Here is a 16,963-nt window from a genome sequence, read left to right as displayed (position 1 = left end):
GTCTTGGGTAGAAAACGCTACAGTGTGTTCCTTTTAGACTTGGACTCTCTTAAGAGTTTTCTGAGAACAAAACTGGGAAGAGAACCTCTTTGAAATGGCCCTTGGCAATTAAAGATGCAACAAATGACTCGGATGTTCCCTCTGCGTTGAGGCGGATCTGGCGGAAGGCATCTGCTTGTTCCCACAGGGAAAGAAGAAAATCGAATAGAGGCAAGCCTTTCAAGCTGCAAAACGTAAATCACATTCTAATTTAAAGAGAATTATATATTCATTAAGTTGAAAGCTTTTTTGTATCATTTTGAATGAGAGAAGACAAATAAAAATGGGAAAAAAAGCTAGAAGTGGCTGCCTTGTGTCTTTTGAAAGCTGACATGATCTCATTGGAGTGAAAACTAATTGTAGACTTCGATTTTGGGCACACAAAAAAAATTTAAAGTAAGTAAGTACAGGTATTTCAACAGACTAAACATTAATATTCCTTATCAAAAAATAAAACAAAACAAAAACACTAAATTAATAATTTGCTTTCATAAGCAGAATTTAAAGTATGCTTAAATCCACCAACCTAATGGCAAAAATATTTGCTGACTATTTCCTGTTGGGACAGACTGGGCCAGTCCTGGGTTACCAGGAAGATGGAAACATGACTTGCCCTCTAGTGTTTGGCTGTCTAGATCTACTGTTTATGACATGACATGGCCCTGTATTATGGATGAGGGTGATCTGATGGCTGCTTGGCCCATGGGGCCAGGAGGAAAAGACTGCTGTAAGGGTGGAGAAGAAGAAGAAGAAAAGAAGAAGAAAAAAGAACTTGCTTGCTGCATTTAAATCTACCAGGGCTGGAGAGACCGTTCAGTGGTTAAGAACACTTGGTGCTCTTTAGAGGTCCTGAGTTTCGTCCGCAGACTCCAGTTAGGTTATTCGCAACCTTCTTGCAACCTCTGTGCCTGCACTCATATGGACACACTGGCCCCACACACACAATTTAGAATGTAAGATGAATATGCTTTAAAAATCCACCCATCCAGTCATTCACCCATTTATCGGCCCACCCACCAAACAACCAAAAGCTGTTAAACTGTCCACCAGGGACAGAGTGCCACATTAGTTGTGCAGGGGCAGAAAGACCAGTTAGACCACTTCCTGACCTCAGAAAGAGAATCTCAAAGTCAGTTCATTCTTGCCTGGGGAGAGGTTAGTGCTGGTGTCTCAACCTTGCCAGCTTGCAGGACACTGACACAGAGCCCTTTCCTCCCGCTGCAGACTTGTAAGCTTCCCTTTCACTTGTCTTCCTTTGAGATTCCATTTCCCTCTTCCAGGAAATGAAGTCTTGCTTTTGTTTCCTGAAGGCTATTTTATTCCTGTCGTACTGTTCCTAAGAGTGTAAGCTTGCCCAAGTTACGAAAAGGGAGAATAAATTGTTCTACATTGAGAAGTTTTTTTTTTTTTTACAGGAAAGGCCTGCGATATCTTGTTCATAGGTTTGCAGGGATGTCCTAGTTGATTTTCTACCACTGTGATAAAACATTCTGACCAAAAGCAACTTGGGGAGGAGAGGGTTTATTTGGTTTACACCTCTGAGTCACAGTCTGTTATTGAGGGGAGTCAAGGCAGGAACTCAAGCAGGGCAGGAACCTGGAGGAAGGAAGTTAAACAGAGACCATGCAGGAGGAGTGCTGCTTACTGGCTTGCTCCCCATGGCTTGCTCAGTCTGCTTTCCTAATCAACCCAGAGGCGGCACTACCTACAGTTGGCTGTCAATTAAAAAATATCCTACAAGTCTGCTTACAGGGCAATCTAGTGGAGGGATTTTTCTCTATTGAAGTTCCCACTTCCCTGCTGACCCTGGTATATATTGTTTACAAAAAAAAAAAATCTAACCATGACATAGTCCATCACTGAGGGAAGCCAAAGCAAGAACTCAAGCACAGCAAGTACCCGGAGGCAAGCACTGAAACAGAGACCATGTGGGGGCTGTTCACTGTCTTACTCAGCAGCTTTTTTATACAACTCAGGACCACTTGCCCAGAAATGGTACTGGCAGTGGGCTGGGCCCTCACATACGCCATTATTCCAGGATATGCTCCCCACAGACATTCCTACAGACCAATATGATGGAGGGAATTCCTCAACTGAGGTTCCCTTTTCCCAGGTGACTCTAGTTTGTGTGAAGTTGGCAGAAAACCTACCAACCAACCAAACCACCAACCAATCATCCAACCCACCAACTAATCAACCAACCCACCAACTAACCCACCAACCAACCCACCAAACAACCAGCTCACCAACCCACCAATCAACCCACCAAGTAACCAACAAGCCCACCAAATAACACACCAAACAACCAACTCACCAACCCACCAATCAACCAATCAATCTACTAATCCACAAATCCACCAACCAACTAACCCACCAACTCACCAACCAAACAACCCACCAACCAACAACCAACCCACCAACCAATCAACCAATCAACAGTCAACCCACCAACCAACCAATCAACCCACCAAACAACCCACCAACCAACAAATCAACCAACAAAGCCACCAGCCAACCAACCAACCCACCAACCAACCAACCAACAAAATAACCAACCAACCCAACCACCAACCAACACTTCAATCCACCAACCCTCCAACCAACCAACCCACCCACCAACCAACTCACCAACCCACCAACCAACAAACCAACACACCAACCTACCAACCCACCAACCAACCAACACACCAACGCACCAACCACAAACAACAACAAAGTTACCCAGCACAGGCAATAAGTGTCAGCAGTAAACGTATAGTTTATGCTGAAAGCGACAGAACAGCAAAGACGGAAATGTAAGATGTATGCTATATCATTAGCACTATAGGTTAAGAAATTGGCTTTGTTATATTCACTTCTGAGTTAGTCTTGTGGAAAGTATGTATTTTCAGTTTTCACAGTACCTGAGATTGAGTAACATCTAAAGAACAGCAGTTTGGTTTAGTTCATGATTCTCAGACTGAAGTATCCAAAAGCATGGTTGCAGAATCTTTTTGTTTTTTTGTAGGCAGAGTTTCTTTGTGTTCTGCTAGTTGCTCCCAAATAACCACACAAAGACTTAATATTAATTATAAATGTTTGGCCAATAGCTTAGTCTTGTTACTAGCTAGCTTTTACAACTTAAATTAACTCATTTCCATTAATCTGTGTGCTGCCCTGAGGCTCCTTTACCTCATCTATGGACTTCCCATGTTGCTTCTTCCATGTCTGGCTCAAGACTCCTCAGACTTTGTCCTTCTTTCTCCCAGCATTTTCTCAGCCCCCAAAGTCCTGGCTAGCTATTGGCCAATCATCTCTTTATTAACAGTGAGAGAAACACACCTTCATGGTGTGGTTCTCGTGAGAGTTTCATACTGCTCAAGGGCAAAAGAGAAAAGTATGTAAGTATGTGTGTGTGCGTGTATGTGTGTATATGTGTGTGTGCATGTATGTGTGTATATGTGTGTTTGCATGTTTGTATGTATGTGCATGTATGTGTATAATGTGTGTATGTATGTGTGTGCATGTCTGTATATACTTGTGTGTGTGCATTTGTGAACACACTTGTATGTGCATGTATGTGTATGTATGTGTGCATGTGTGTATACACTTGTGTATGTGCATGTGTGTGTGTGTACAGTCTTTGCTACACACTTTGTCCACTACTAACTGAACTACTCAGCTGTGCCTTCTCAACCATGATGGACTGAAACCTTCTGAAACTGTGAGCCAAACTAAGTTTTCTTCAAGTTATTCTTGCAGTATTGTGACAGCAATGTTAAAGTAATTGGTATGAGGCTGTGGGTGGTTTTTCTTGATCACAAATTGTCTCCTAGTTGTGAGAACGTCAAGTACATTTCCTGAAGGGATTGATGGGAGTTATAAACTCAGGGCCTGGTGCTCTCCAGGACACATGGCGGGTGGCTGTGTGCCATTTGGAAGCTTTTGCTAATGTTTGGAGAGATCTTGTCAAATTTCAGTCAGGCAACTGGGCACTTAGCTGTAGATCAGATCTTGATCTGTGTATTCAACATATCTAAAGCAATAAACTTAATTTTCTTCTTTAAGATACTTTGATAATTCTGCTAAAAGGATCATTTCAAATGCTTTCCCACCCATTATGATAGCAAAGCAAGGCTAATTTCCCCTTTCATTATCTCTGACACAAACCATCTGATATATCCATCCCTCTCAGAGACCACTCCTGAGAGATCTGTATGGTGCATATGCGGATAAAAGTCCCATTTCATCCCTGTACTCAGAAGTGAAAGATCTGGCAGGGATTCTGGCCTGAGGAAAGTCTATTTGGGCAGCTATAACAAAATGCCACAGACTGGATTATTTATGATGGTAACCGGAAGCTGGGAGTTCACACACAGAAGACTAGATATCTGGTGAAGGCCTGTGTTCTCACAGATGCTGCCTTCTTATCATGTCTTCATGTGGAGAATGGGGCTAATTAGCCCCCGAGGTATCTTTTTTCTAAAATAATAATAAAAAAAAAGACTTTACTTTCAATTGTGTGTGTGTGGGGGGGGGGGAGTTATGTACAGGTGTTAGCAAAACCTGGAAGATGGCATTGATCTTCTGGAACTGGAGCTATGTGAAGTTGTAAGCAGTCTGGTGTTGTGGAATATCAGTTAAAGATGTGTTACATTTGTTTATGCCGTGGAGCATTTGTTTAATGAGGCAAAGATGTGTTGCATTCTTTTATGTTGCATTTGTTTAACTCTGTGAAGCTGTGTTTCTTTGCCTGTCTAAAACATCTGATTGGTCTAATAAAGAGCTGAATGGCCAATAGCAAGGCAGGAGAAAGAACAGGTGGGGCTGGCAGACAGAGAATAAAGAGGAGGAGGAATCTGGGAGGAAGAGATCAAGGAGTGAGAAAGGAAGAAGAGTAGGGTGCTGGGGCCAGGCCCTGAGCCACACAGCCTGGCACGGAATTAGAAGGAAAGATAGAAATAGAGGAAGGTAAAAGTCCAGAGGCAAAAGATAGATTGGATAATTAGTTAAGAAAAGCTGGCTAAGAACCTGGAAACAACCTAGATGTCCTTCAATGGAAGAATGGATGAAGAAAGTATGGAATATATACATATTAGAGTACTACTCAGCAGTAAAAAACAATGACTTCTTGAATTTTGCATACAAATGGACGGAAATAGAAAACACTATCCTGAGTGAGGTAAGCCAGACCCAAAAAGAGGAACATGGGATGTACTCACTCATATTTGGTTTCTAGCCATAAATAAAGGACATTGAGACTATAATTCGTGATTCTAGAGAAGCTAAATAAGAAGGTGAACCCAAAGAAAAACATATAAGCATCCTCCTGAATATTAACCTTCATCAGGCGATGAAAGAAGACAGAGACAGAGACCAACATTGGAGCACTGGACTGAAGTCTCACGATCCAAAGGAGGAGCAGAAGGAGAGTGAGCACGAGCAAGGAACTCAGGACTGCGAGGGGTGCACCCACACACTGAGGCAAAGGGGATGTTCTATCGGGAACTCACCAAGGCCAGCTGGCCAGGGTCTGAAAAAGCATGGGACAAAACCGGTCTCGCTGAACATAGTGGACAATGAGGACTACTGAGAACTGAAGAACAATGGCAATGGGTTCTTGATCCTATTGCACGTAATGGCTTTGTGGGAGCCCAGGTAGTTTGGATGCTCATCTTAATAGACCTGGATGGAGGTGGGTGGTCCTTGGACCTCCCACAGGGCAGAGAAACCTGCTTGCTCTTTGGGCTGAGGAGGGAGGAAGACTTGATTGGGGGAGGGGGAGGGAATGGGAGGTGGTGGCGGGGAAGAGGCAGAAATCTTTAATAATTAAATAAATTAATTAATAAAAAAAAAAGAAAAGCTGGCTAGAAACAAGCCAAGCTAAGGCTGGGTATTTATAAGAAAGAGTAAGCCAACATGTGATTTATTTGGGAGCTAAGTTGTGAATCACCAAAGAGCATAAAAACAACCAACTGCAACCTGACATGCATTCTAGAAACTGAACTTTGGTCCTCTGGAAGAGCGGTGTGGTGACGAGCCACCTCTCCAGTCCAGGATGTCTCTCAACAAGTGAACTAGTCCTGTTTCTAGGGGTTCCGTCCTCGCAACCTAAACACTTCCCCACAGCCCATCTGCTAATACCATGACACTGCAGACTAAGTTTGGACATATGGGCTGGGGTAGTAGCGACGGTGGGAGGGACCAATGGAAGTGTGTACTATAATTTGTCACTTAATTCATATTCTTTTTTCTAATGCCCAGGAACCACGGAATATTGTCATAAAGTTGAAGTTTTACTTCTCCCATGTTGTATCAAGAGAAGGGGGTTAAGTCTTGTGAGACTCACTGGTATGTGGAGCTGGGGTGGGGGCAGGGAGTGACACGCGTTTCAAACATCATTGGCCGCAATAGGTGAGCCCAGCCCAAGCATTGCCTCCTCAACTTTGTCAGAGCTGATCAATTCCTCTGCATTACCTAGTGGCATTTTCACCCAGTTCCTATCACTTCTTACATGAATTACTTTCTCTTACTTGGTTCCTCAGCATCCAGGGTTAGCCTACTTCCAGCTCATGTTCCACTGGCTGTTTGTGGAGATGCTCTATGTTCGTGTGAGCGATGCAGAGCCTGTTGTGGAAGGGCTTCATCCATGTCAACTGGTTCATTTGGGTTCTTTACCACTACTCTACTCCTGGATGCCTTATGAAACTAAGCTCTGAGTCGGGTGGTGGTGGCGCACACCTTTAATCCCAGCACTTGGGAGGCAAAGGCAGGCGGATCTTTGTGAGTTCAAGACCAGCCTGGTCTACAAGAGCTAGTTCCAGGACAGGCTCCAAAACCACAGAGAAACCCGAGAGGGAGGGGGAATGGTGTGGGGGGAGGAGAAGAGGAGTGGGGATAGGGGGAGGGGAGTGGGGGGAGGGGGCAATATTTGGGAGGAGGGGAGGGAAATGGGAAACGGGGAGCAGGTGGAAATATTAATTAAAAAAGAATAAAAAAAAAGAAACTAAACTCTGTTCTCTTCTGTCTCTAGGACTTTGAGACTCCTGTGTTATTCCTTGAACCTTCTCCCTCCTTCTCTTTGTCTTCCTACTTATCATGCAAGTTTAGAAGCCACTCTTTCCAAGATTCCCTCTCTGACCATTTATTTGTCAAAGACTCAGTTTTACCTGGTTCAGAACTAGAAGTAGAAGCTCTCGGCGATGGCAGCCTGCTTCTCTTGGCCATCTGTTCCTGTTTTTTCCCTTGACTTTTTTCATTCTCATGACCAAACGTTTAGCATATTCTGCAACTTCTCTGTTTCTCTTTGTGCCCTGTTTCTTCAGAGCAATGTGTTGGTGTTAATATTGCAGGACACGTGGAACAACAGGCTGCTGGTCCTGGGCTTCTTGCCTCCCTTGTTCAAGGGCCTTCTGACAACATATGCAGAAATCATCTTCCTTAGAGAGATGGGACAGGGTTTCCTTTGGATGCTGCTCAGTCTTTGGGGCCTCAATCAACAAGACACAGTAGTGTCCATCAGTAATTTATTTATTTATTTATTATTATAATACAATAACCAAGTTTACAACACTAACACACCCACAATGCCTCTAAGAACAGACTTGCGCTTTCTCTCTCCAGCTCTCCTTGGTCTACAAGAATGTCCTGTACTCAACACCTTGCACACTCTGGCCTGGGTCAGGATGCCTCACTTCATGGGAAAACCTTGTTTGTTTATTTCCACAATTGTTTTTGCCACATAACCCTGCCACTCCTCCCCCAGAGCATTGGCAGCTACTTCTGGGGCCAAGCATGTCTCAAAGAAGTGCGAGGTTTGCATCCATCATCCACTCCAGTGAGTTTACTTCTATTTGAGTTGGGACTTTACTCCTAGTTATGCATGTAACTATGGTGCTATGTTCTTGTTCATAAAATGGGAGTGATGACCACTATTTCTGACAGCTGCATTAAACTACTTTTCTTCTTGCTGTGACCAAATACCTGACCAGAAGCGACTTAAGGGAGGGAGAAGTTTTTTTTTTTTTTTTTTTTAATTTATAGGGCAGACTGAATAGGAGGTGCCCATGAAAAAGAACCCAGACTTCTTTATGAATGAACCCACACAACTGCCGACCAGCAGGCAGACTTCCTTCTATCTGCCTCTGAGAACCACACATTTCTCCAGTGCAGTTGGTCTCAGAACATAAGTGACTTGCTGAACATTGGGACAGAAGATCTTTTAAAACATCACAACAAGCAAACTGGGGGTGCGAAGAGAGAGCAAAAGAGGAATTTAGGGAAATGAGGAATTTGGAGGAAGTGTGAATAAAGACATAAGAAAACCCAGGGAAAGAGAAGCTGGAGGCTGGAAATGCCCATCAGGGGCAGAGGGCTCAGCTAGCTTGCATAAGGCCAGTTCTGGCCACAGCCTTCCACAGAAGGTCGGGGTGCCTGAGATCTGTTTCTGTAAACAGTGAGTGAGGAGAGCAACTGAGCTACCTTGAGAGATAACGGGGATCCATAGCCCAGCAACTACTGCCCACTTCTCCTGTCATTCTCTAAACACTAAGCCATGCCCTCTAGGGTCTGATTTTAAGTACCCCCCCCACCTCTGCAAAGGGGACATGTGTTGCTACTACTGGAAGTGATTGGATCCTGAGGGCATAGACCTAAGTAGTGGATTCACCATACATGGAGTTGATTTATAACGATGGCATTTTTGGGTGGTGAGACTCATTGGCAGATGGTTACTGGGAGTGTGTGTAACACGAGGACCTACTTGTTGGGGTTTCTGTCCTGTCCAGTACCCCACAACCGGCATGCCCCAAAGAAAATCACACAGAGATCTCCATATGTTATAAAACTGATTGGCCCATTAGCTCAGGCTACTTATTAGTTCTTGTAGCTTATATTAACCCATTATTCTTATCTATGTTGGCCACATGGCTCGGTACCTTTCTCAGCAGGGAAGCTCACATCTTGCTTTTTCGGTGGTCTGGGCAGAACTGAGGAGGGAGCTTCCTGCTTCCCAGAATACTCCTGTTCTCATTGCCCCACCTCTATTTCCTGTCTGGTTAACCCACCTATACTTTCTGCCTGGCCAATAAGCTTTTATTTAAAACATATTGACAGAATACAGACAATTCTCCTGCACCAAGTGTGACTCAGAAGGAAACATCTTGCATCCTGCCCCTTCCTGTCTCTTTGCTTCCTGGCAGTCCCAAGGTAAGCTTACACAGCCTTCTATTGTGATAGGGCAGAAAGCAATGGGGTCAGCCAAGTGTGGACAGAAGCTCAGACATGGAGATGAAATCGGTCCTTTCTCCTTTTAAATGATTTTTTTTTCAGGTATTTGTCATAGAAACAAACAAAGAAAAAACCTGACCAATTCACCTCCCTGACAGTCAGGAACGGATGATGTCTGTTGAGTGGAAGATGGGATCTTTAAATGTGGTGAGTATTGGCAACATGTTGGGGTGATCAGTCAATAATGCACGTGCTTGTCAAAGGAGCAGTCAGGGATGCTCATGGCACATGTCCCTCACTCTTTCGCTCTGCAGATATTCCCGAGAGCTAACGGGATAACAGGAAGCACTTCCTTCTCCTTTCTCTTACTTCATCCATGAAGGAGAAATTAATTCTCCTTCCATGTTCCAAATTATGAGTTTTCAGTGATAAACCGAGTGGCTGGTGGATCACAGTTTTTCACATGTGGTCACCACAGCTCAACATGCTGCCTTTCTTCATTCAGTACTGATGTCATCCACATCTTACCATCATCCAGGGTCCGACAACAAGGACATCTTACTGCTGAACAATGTACCCCAGGAAGACCCTGTCATGGGGACAAGAACTCAAGTCCTATTCTTGTCTAAGGAAACAAAGAATTCAAATGAAGTCTCTGGGCCTGAGAAAGAATGCAGAATGACCTCCTTAGTTCATCTCCACACAGGGCCATGTGAACACATAAAACACCATGCTCACAACTGACGTACTATAAGACCATGTGACTAGAGAGAAGCAGAAGGCAGGGCTGAGGGCTCTCCACTGGAGCTGGGACCCACTGCTCTGGAGGCCAAGTACAGTAAGGGTTCTCAAAGTGTGAGAAGGAAAGCCCTCTGGGGCTCGGGTTTCAGAAAAGGGTTCCTAAGTGCTCCTGCCTCAAGTGGTCAGTCTCAAGACTCACAGAGAATGTATGTACACACACATAATACACCGTACACAATGCAATAAATGTATGTGCACACACATGCTACACTATACACGGTGACAATAAATGTATGTGCACACACAGATTACACCCTACACTGTGACAATAAATGCATGTGCACACACATGCTACACCATACACAATGACAATAAATGCATGTGCACACACATACTATACCATACACAATGAAAATAAATGATGATGAACACATTTACTTCAGTAGGAAAATGCCTGAACTTTTTCAAATTCAGATGAAGGAAAATAGTAAACCTGGTGCCCTGTAGTCCCATATACACAGAACTGTAGCAGGCCTTTGCTTTTGGGCACCAGCTAGCACTAAATCATGATACGGAGATTTCTTATTAGTTATGAATGCTCTGACTTATCTTATACTGTCCTACTAGCTCTTATAACTTATTTAACCTGTCTCTCTTCATCTAGCCTTCAGGCCTTTTACCTTTCTTCCTGTGTATCTTGCTTTGCTGCTGTCTCCATGTCTGTCTGGCCCTGGGCGTGTCCTCTTTCTCCCTGTTTCTTCTCTTCCCTCCCTTGAGCCTAGATTTCTCTTCCTACTTATTGTCTCTACCTGCCAGCCCCACCCATCCCTCTTATGCTGAGCTCCTGGCCGTTCATCCTTGTATTAGCTCAGTCAGGTGGCACAGCCGTACATCTTTACATAGTTGAACAAATGCAGTGTAAACCAATTTAACACATCCTTACATGGTTAAAATAACATCCCACAACACAGAACAGAGAGAATCTTAGAGCCGAGGAGTCACAGGTAGCTTTGTCGACTTGACACACACCTAGACACACCTGGGAACAGGAAGCCTCATCAGAGACCTTGCCCCCATCAGATTTGCCTGGGGGCGTGTCTGTGGGTGTACTTCTTAACTGCTAACTGATGAAGGACGGTCCAGTGCACTAGGACTCTATAAGAAAAATAGTTGTTGGGTGGTGGTGCACAGCTTGAATCCTAGCACTTGGGAGGCAGAGGCAGGAGATGTCTGAATTTGAGGCCAGCCTGGTCTACAGAATGAGTTCCAAGACAGCCAGGGCCACACAGAGAAACCCTGTCTCGAAAAACAAACAAGAAAAAAAGAAAAAAGGAGGGAGGGAGAGAGGGAAGGAGAGAGGGAGGGAGGGAGGGAAGAAAGAAGGAAGGAAGATAGTGGAGGAAGCCAGCTGGGGGGTGCATCCAGTAAATGTCATTCCTTTGTGGTCTCTACTTTTCTGCTCCATGCTTCTGCCTTGGCTGTATCCATGATGGACTGTCACCTGTAAGCCAAATACATTCTTTTCTCCCTAAGTTGGTCTTGGTCAGTGTTTATCACAGCAGCAGAAAGCAAACTAGGGCAGCAGGGGTGATGAGAAGAAGGAACATGACCTCAGCAGCCCGCAGTGTGAGCTGTGACTGTCTCCTAGAGGTCAGGTTCCTCCGTGACCCTCATTCCCAAATCACCAAAGTTTGAAAAAACTAGGTAAGCATGACTAAGTAAAAACATAAATCACCAAACACACCATTGAAAGACAGAAATCTAAACTACTAAAAAGCAAATTTATAAAAGTCACTCACCTCCATAAGAGCTGTTTAGTTTTCTATTATCTTTATATATGTTTTTCATTAAAACTTTTTCATTTCTAATTGTCTGTATTATGAAGGCAGAAGGGGACATCAGATCTCTGAAGCAAGAAGGAGCAGGCCCTATGACAAATCAGATTTATGCTTTGAAATGATCCTTGGCTTGTCATTAAAGTCTATCATCAACTGCCATGGGTGGAAGAGTCTGCCACCTAGTGGCCATAGTTGGCTTTACTACTTCCCTCTCCCTTGCTGTTCCTTCATAAGCTGTTTCTAGTATATATAGCTTGGACACAGCCAGATAAAGTGTGCCTACAGGTTGTCTGAATTTCTACTGAGCCATCGCTTTGGATGAAAGAGAAGCTTTGCTCAGAGGCTCTTTAAAGAAAAAAAGACTTATGTCTTGTGTGTATGTGTCTATTGTGGAAGGCATGAGGGTATTGAGTGCCCTGGATCCTGGCTAGGTGTGAGCTGCCTGATGTGGGTACCACACACTGAACTCAGGGTGTCTGGAACAGTAAGTAGCAAGTACTTATTTGCTCAGCCACCTCTTTAGCCCAGTTTCTGTTTTATAAGCAGAAGTTTTTCTTTCTCTCTCTCTCTCTCTCTCTCTCTCTCTCTCTCTCTCTCTCTCTCTCTCTCTCTCTCTCTCTCCTTTTTGGACACAGGGCCTTGGTATGCAGTAAGGCTGATATTAAAGTCATAGAAATCCTCCTGCCTCAGTCTCTCAAGTGCTGGGATTACAGGGGTGCCACTAAGCCCAGTTGGCAGTTTCCTCGATTCTAGCTAGTACCTACTGGGGAGGATCAGTTGAGGATTGCCTTCTGATTTTTCAGCCTAAGGACAGAAGGTAGAGGATCACAGTAGAGTGTGCCACACATCCATGGCAAAGCCTTCCAATCATTTATGGAAGCTAACAGCGGGGGAAATCAGGAGGGTTGTGATGATTACACAATGGAGGAGAAGGTTCTAATTCTATCCCTCATGATAGCCCACGTGGGCTCTGGAGGGACTGACACAGTGTGACTCTTATTCCTGTGAAGTTAAGAGAGTAGATTTTCAAAGTTCTGCTTGCTTTAAAGCTCTGTTGTGCCATATCTCCTGGATCACTGCATCTTGGAGGACTCAGACCTGTTATCTTTCCCCACTGCCTCTGGCCTGAAAACACTCCACTACATGCACTATCTTTCAATGGACTGTATCTCTTGAAGCCAATATTTGTGGCCACCTGTTAAACACACTGCTCTTGGTTCATTTTCACATCGATCACTAAGGGAAGTCACTGGTTCAAGTTGTAAGAAAAATGTACTTGTAAGAAATTCTCACTGCATCCATCAATGGTCATGACACAAACTCAACTCACCAAAAACTTTATGTCTCATTCTCTTATAGTCTGCTCCTCTTTTTTATGGTGGGAGTGCCAATGACGTCATTCATTTGCCTTTGATTTTTGGGTGAAGATTGAACTGAGGGCCTCACACATGCTGAACCCATGCATTCCCATTGAGTTGCATTCCCTGCATCTCTCACTTGACTCAGCTTCATACTGTTATTCTGTGACTAATGCCTTGATCTTCATGGCACAGTAATCACCTACTCCTACACAGTGTTTGATGTGAGATGTCCTTCTGTATATGTGTTGCTTTTATTTGTTGATGAATAAAGCTGTTTGGCCAGTGTCTTAGCAGAGTAATGACAGGTGGGAAATCCAAAGAGAGAGAAAGAGAGAGAGAGAGAGAGAGAAAGAGTTGGTGGAGTCAAAGAGATGCCATGTAGCCGCCAAAGGAGAAAGATACCAGAACATTACTAATAAGCCACAGCCTCATGGCAATACATAGATTAATAGAACTGGGCTAATTTAAGATGTAAGACCCAGCTAGGAATACACTTAAGCGGTCAAACCAGTGTTGTAATTAATAGAGTTTCTGTGTGATTATTTGGATCTGGGTGGCCGGGAAAAGAAAGTGCAGTCTCCATTTACAAATTGGCACCCAATGTTTGGCAACATACATCCACATAAAGCCTAAGAAAGCTTAAAAAAAGCTTCTAGACCTACAAAAATGTGAGTCAATTGCAGCTTCCTGGTAGCTACACTTTTAAAATAGATTCTGTTTGCTGGTGGCAAACAAATGTGTGACTTCTTTAAGAGATGACTTCCTGGTTCATGCTGGCAGCACAAAAGGCTAGCTCTTTCTGGGGGTCCTGCTATAAAGCACTTAAATGGGGTTTGCAGGCAGCATGCCACAAGTAGTTTAATGGTGACATAGACTGGTTGCATCCCTGGAGCTGGGGCAGTGAGCATGACTTGCAGAGGTTGTGAACATACCTCTGTCATGTTGGATGGGGTGAAGGCAACAGGCAAAGCTACAACTTTAGTCCTAGCCATGCCTGCTTAGCATTTTAAAAAATGCTCCTGGTCAGATAAAGATTACGGATGCACAGTAAAGACAGAGTCAGACAAAAAAAAGGCCTCTAAACAGGTCTCAGTAAGTTTAATATATGTGCATGGGTTTAAGACAGAGGATAAAAGATATACAGATAAAAATAATTTAAAGGGGCTGGAGAGATGGCTCAGAGGTTAAGAGCATTGCCTGCTCTTCCAAACATCCTGAGTTCAATTCCCAGCAACCACATGGTGGCTTACAACCATTTGTAATGGAGTCTGGTGCCCTCTTCTGGCCTGCAGGCATACACACAGACAGATTATTGTATACATAATAAATAAATAAATATTAAAATAAATAAATAAATAAAATAATTTAAAGATATTAAACTGAGGTTCTTAAAGGAAAAAGAGAATTTTAAAAAATGGGCCACAAAAAGATGAAAAATATACAGAGTCTAGATTATGTATATTATTATGTTTTCTTTGAATTTTTTGACTACAGAGAGACATTTGATTCTGGGGGCTGCTAAACTAAACAAACATATATTTTAAAGGTATCTTGACTTCAAAATTTGAGTCTAAGAATATGTTACTTTGGAAAAGAAGTTCTGCTTTTGTTTTCACAGAGGATGGGAACCTGTGGATTCCTTCCAGGCTAATGTGGTTTGATGAAAAAGAGCCCCCTGATTTCCATGAACCCTAAAAATACTTTGCCCAACAAACAGCTGAAAGAAGTTGGAGAAAACTATGTCCAAATTCCCAAAATTGTTGTTTATAAATGTTTATTTTCATTTTAAAAGGGTTGGTCATAAATGGTTAATGGTTATAGTCAATTTCTAAAAAAAATGGGGGGGATATAATATAGAGATAAATACTTTACATTAGTATGAATTTTGGTCTATTGATATAAATTTAAGGTTGATTTAGTTAAACTGTAATATATATTTCTACTCTTGTTTAAAGTATTATGTTTATGCAGCTCATTTAAAAATGTAATGTATAGTTAAGAAATACAGATTTATAGATAGTCATCTATATAATTAAACTTTTAATTATATTAGTTAGGTTTTCTAGATATACAGAGATATATTTCAGTTAGGTAGATAATCTTCAAAAATTTAAAGACCTACAGAATATGACATTTAAAATGTTTTAAGAACTTAGACATTTCTCAACAGTGAGACATGTCTGGTTCTAGCACCACCAATCTACTTCAGTAGGATGATGGGCATCGAAGAGGTTCCTTATGAAGTTTGCTAGCCATTTGGGCAAGAAAATGCTCTTGCTGGGACTGCTTGATGGTATGCTGTATAACTAGACATGTAGGACCCTCAGAAAAATGACTGTTTAAATTGCCAAAAGAAGGCTAGACAGTCCTTCAGAGTTCCTACTTCATAAAAGAGTTTGCCAGACATTCTGCAAGACACAGAAGAAAGTGACTGACAAACTGCAATATAGGCAAAACAGCCTTTCAAATTTCCTGCTTCATAGAAAAGTCTGCCAGATACTATGGTCCTGTAGGCTGAAGATGGATGCCCCAACATTACAGAAGTTTGGATGACTGTCCAGGCAGCAAGATGTCTCTGTCAATTCTAGTTTTGAAAGTTGTTTACAATGCACTTCCTGTTTACTTGGGTAATATTATATTTTTCTGGTGTCTTTGATAAAGTTGAAGACAGATAGTTAAAATTATAGATTTCTTCAGCTATATTAAAAGATAAACTCGATATGAAACTTTGGACTCACAAAAATAGAATATTTTAATTTTTGCCAGCTACAAATAGACTAAATATTGTAACTGTAATTCTTGCTTGATAACTGTTTTGTTATATGTAATTTGACTGTGTTAAAGTTAAAACCTTCCTTTTTATTTAGACAGAGAAGGGGAGATGATGTGGAATGTCCTTTTGTATATGTGTTGCTTTTATTGGTTGATGAATAAAGCTATTTCGGCCAGTGGCTTAGCAGAGTAAAGCCAGGTGGGAAATCTAAACAGAAAGAGAGAGAAAAAGAGAGAGGGAGGGAGGGAGGGAGAGAGAGAGAGAGAGAGAGAGAGAGAGAGAGAGAGAGAGAGAGGACAGAGTCAAGGAGATACCATATAATCACTGAAGGAGAAAGATATCAGAACATTACCAGTAAAACTACAACCTCATGGCAATATGTAGATCAATAGAAATGGATTCATTTAAGATGTAAGAGTTAGCTAGGAATACGCCCAAGCCATTGGCCAAACAGTGTTGTAATTAATATGGTTTCTACGTGATTATTCAGGTCTAGGTGGCCAGGAAATGAAAACACAGTTTTCTCCAATTACAGGTGTTCTGCCATTCACCATCTGCTCAAGAATCCTCTAACTTTGAAGACTCTGGAGGCCAAGGAATGGGGAGCTCATAAGGGCTGGGTACACATAGATGGCTCTCTCATTATGAAGAGCATAATGTACAAAGCCTTCGGATTCTGCCTAATAATACCCAAAGCATACAGATGAATCATCCAAGCAAGAAGGGGCCGAGGTAAGCAGGCATAGGTGAAAGTCAATTGGGCAAAGTAGGATGCATCCTGTGCTTAATATTTTCAGTAGATTATGTATTTTCTAGCCTGTTCCACAGGAATCAGAGGACATGTGGTCCTAATGCAACCTATTTCTAGTTTCAAATTTCTCAGCAATATCGTTTGTGGAGCATTCCAGTATACCCAAGGTAGGCATTATTAGGACCCTGACTTAGAGCTTTTAGGTTTAGTCATGTGTATGGTTCTTCAAGTGCTTACTTAGCTCTGGGAAAGT

This window comes from Chionomys nivalis, chromosome 14 (genome assembly GCF_950005125.1).
Source record: "Chionomys nivalis chromosome 14, mChiNiv1.1, whole genome shotgun sequence".
NCBI classification, from domain to species: Eukaryota; Metazoa; Chordata; class Mammalia; order Rodentia; family Cricetidae; genus Chionomys; species Chionomys nivalis.
The sequence above is the reverse complement of the archived record's forward strand: the minus strand, read 5'-3'. Positions refer to the sequence as shown.